General features: G+C 46.0%; 1 long non-coding RNA gene across 1 annotated transcript; it reads right to left on the bottom strand.

Annotated features, from left to right (window-relative positions):
- Positions 1-442: 442 nt before the first annotated feature.
- On the bottom strand, positions 443-2,792 carry LOC123171075 (uncharacterized). The gene is made up of 3 exons (XR_006485268.1): positions 2,597-2,792; positions 1,458-1,746; positions 443-1,342 (listed from the first exon to the last, which is right to left on the bottom strand). It is a non-coding gene; the product is annotated as an uncharacterized lncRNA (long non-coding RNA).
- Between the last annotated feature and the right edge of the window lie 802 nt (positions 2,793-3,594).

Raw genomic sequence — 3,594 nt, 5'->3', positions numbered from 1 at the left:
CAAGAGAGTGGGATCAATGCAGACCTAGAGAGAACAGTCCCAACAAAAATAAAATATTGGTTACTCTCATAAGTGTTAATGCGCATTTTATTTTGAACGTGGTCATATTCAGTGGAGAGGGAGGGAAAAGCAGAGCAAAGAAAATTGGTCAAGCTGAATTGAAATCACATATAAGCAGTACTTATATTTTAACCAAGCACGAAAGGCATTCAACATACTGTAATCTTGAAGCAAAAGTTTTTCGTAAATAAAACAAATAATTGTTTGTATCCTAAACCCATCACGTACAAGAACATGAAAAATAGCAAGTGTTTTGGTATACTGAAGCATCAGCCAAAAGGCTATGACTACTCAGTTTAGTCCAACAACAAATCTAAGTTTCGGTTCTTTCCAGCTAATCACAAGCATCCAAATATATGTGTACCAACATAGTCTAGTATCTTAATTAAAAGGCACTCAAACAGCATATACGGATTTAACTCTTTCTCAAAATATTATACATGGATTTATCAGTCGATCCACAAGAAGGGTAGCTTTAGAATTTTCGTATCTTATTTTGTTCTTAATGCTAAATCCATTCAAGCTATTTATTTTGTACTATCGATCCAGTAGTCGCTGTACAGAAACATATCTTACTCTTCGTTCTAAATCTATGTTGCATGATGTCACTTGACAGCAGACCTATCCTCACAAGGCACAAATATTACTGTCTCTACAATATATATATTCTGCAAACATTGCCAAGGAAAGAGAACAGTATGCATTTAGAGCTACAACATATGTTATATGTCTTCAGTCCAAAAAACAGCCAAAACTTCACAACCATGTTTAGCTATTTTTTCCTGTCTACCGATTTAGAGACTGGAAATGTATTATGTATGATGTATATTGGAAATGCAGGATAGAAAAATGAAGGAAAGTAGTAGCAACACAATAAAATATGGATATCATCTCCGCAATGGATATTACTGCTACTCATTTAGTAACCCTATAGCAAGAAAAATAACTTTTGGTATTTCATAATCAGCACAATTAACTGAAAAGTACCATCATTTCCATGAAGTTGAGAATTTAGAAATTAGATGTCAAGAATGCAACAGGTGCTCAAGGACAACTGAACCTAGGTAGAGATACTTATTGCCAAACACACGCCCAATCCTAGACTCCCATTTGCCGTTGTGGTGATGTCTGTAAAAACATCTCTGAATTTCACCGACATGTATACGTGCAAAGATTTTCTTGCAAGAATCCAAATATGTTCAGTAACAAATCTTGCAAGATCAGCTCTACCTTGCAACTCCTCTGTACTTGGACACCCCCTCTTGAGAAGCATGTGCTTTTCCTACGTAAAGAGGCATGGAACAAACAGTAATCTCAGATCCATAAGGTCAAGATAAAATCCGTCTGATCTGATAGCAGGCAGAACTACTTGTCAAAATTTGCAGTTATTTGTGTACCTCCGGAGCGAACCGATGTACTCTTCCCTGGATTGCTCCTCCATTTCCTTCAACTCTTGGTCGTAGCTAGACAGCTGCAAAAGGTTCGTCAAAATCCAATTAAGAAGTCAGGTACGTGTGCCTGCATTGTGCAAGTTCTAGGCATGCCTCCGCGTCAATGAATAATATCAACACACTGAGGAGTAGCTTGGAAGCGGTACTAGGAAGTCGAGGATGGTGTCGTGGCCCCAGTACTTCAATGCCCTCAGGTCGTAGGCGCGCGCCGCCGCTTCCTCGCCGCCATACGCCCCTGCAACGACGGCCGGCTTTCATATATCTCAGGGACGCCAAGACTGAGCTCTAATATCAACAGCTCAGTACATTATCAATGCCTACTAAGAAGAACTGGATGCCTACTAAGCAGAACTGTATGCCCACTCAGGCAACTTTGTTTTTTTTGCTTTCCGGTCAGATGATACAGGCTCACGTACATATGCTCATTTTACTTTTTTCTACTACAGTTTCAGGAAGCTGTGTCTTTCGTAGAGCTCCTTCCTTTTGTATGATGTTGTTTAGTTAATAGGAGAGCTCACACTTGTGCTAACAAACAAATAGTAATACTGCTATTTAACCATGCTCAAGAGCTATTTACCAGTTCAACAGTTATCCTGTCCTACTAATTTCACAGCTTGAGTTCAGTACGGATTACAGAGTATAAATATAACATGAGCTACACTTTATAGAGAAGAAATAATCAACTATACTGTACTGCTTGCATGTTTTCCATTAGTGTATGATTACAAAGTCAGAACAAACTTGTGGCCTGACAAGTGACAACTAAGCTAGAGCAAATATACAGTTAATTAGTAAAAATCATAAATCATATTCAGGCTATCAGCATCTTTCTATGGATATACAGGGGATCTCGTTCTGCACCCCAATTTCTTTTGTTGGTGCTCTTGCCGGCAGCCCAACGGGAGACAGAGATACCCTGCTTCTGAATCCCGTTATCCTTTGGTGGTTCTCTTGCCAGCGGCACAGCATGACACGGGGAGGGCAGGGAGATGGCGCGAGGGAGAAGTGGGCACTACCTGGTGGCTGAATTAAAACTACAGGGGTCGGAGAAGGGGAAGGGAAGGGGAATTATACCAAGCACTGACCTTCTGTGAGCTGGATCAGCAAAGGATCTAAAGGGCCGCAGTAAAGGAACGGTGCTAACGAAGGCAGCAACCATGGGTGCTTGTTCCCATGGAACCTCTCCTCAGCTGCTGCTAGGGAGTCGAGTAGCAGGCTAAGCAGGTCGTCCTGGACGGCAGCAAGAGCCAGGCGTGAGCCACGTATAGGTGCACAGCAGCAGGGAGATTGGAAACAAAAAGAGGAAGGAAGAACACACCTTCCACATGGTGGCAAACCGAGCAAATGGCAGTCGACATGCAGGGTCAGATCCGGAACCAGAGGTGGAAGGCGAGGAGGAGCAGCGCTAAGGCGACGGCGGAGACGACGAGAAGCCGCCGCCGCGCCGACCCCCTGGGCCACGCCGCCCGCGCCGCGTGTCATACGCCGCCGCCTTTGCCTCGCCTCACCATTCCTCCTTCCCTCCTGTGGGAGCCGGGGCCGGGCCGGGCCGTTAGGGTTTGGGCGGCGCCAGATCGGAAGGGTGGAAGGAGGAGAACATGAGGGGAGGAGGCCGGGCGGCGACGGTGAAGGAGGCAGTGATGGCGGCGCTAGGGGCGAGAGGAGCAGAGGGAGGTGCGGGTGCGGGCGACGCTAGGGGGAGAGGGAGGCGCGGGTGCGGCGGCGCTAGGGGGAGAGGAAGAGGAGAGGGAGGCGCGGCGGGTGCGGGAGGAGGAAGGCAGCGGCTAGGTCGTCTCCACAGGAGTGGCTGGCTTTTATATCCCTGTGAGTGAAATGACGAAAATGCCCCCGGCGGGGCTGGCTATTTACACGCGGTGGCATGAACGAGACGGTAACTATTCATTGTAGCAGTAACTTTTTTCGATCCAACGGCCCAGGTCTTCCACGAGCGAGATCCGGCGGTCCTAAACGCATCAAGTAAACGATCCGACGGTCGACAGTCGCTGAGCTCTGAGAAGCCTCATGTTCTCCCTAGATACTTATATCAGGATTACCTTCGGCGGAGCGAATATTGCCACTGAAC

Source organism: Triticum aestivum, chromosome 7D (genome assembly GCF_018294505.1).
Source record: "Triticum aestivum cultivar Chinese Spring chromosome 7D, IWGSC CS RefSeq v2.1, whole genome shotgun sequence".
Taxonomy (NCBI): domain Eukaryota; kingdom Viridiplantae; phylum Streptophyta; class Magnoliopsida; order Poales; family Poaceae; genus Triticum; species Triticum aestivum.
This window is presented reverse-complemented; position numbering and strand designations above follow the sequence as displayed.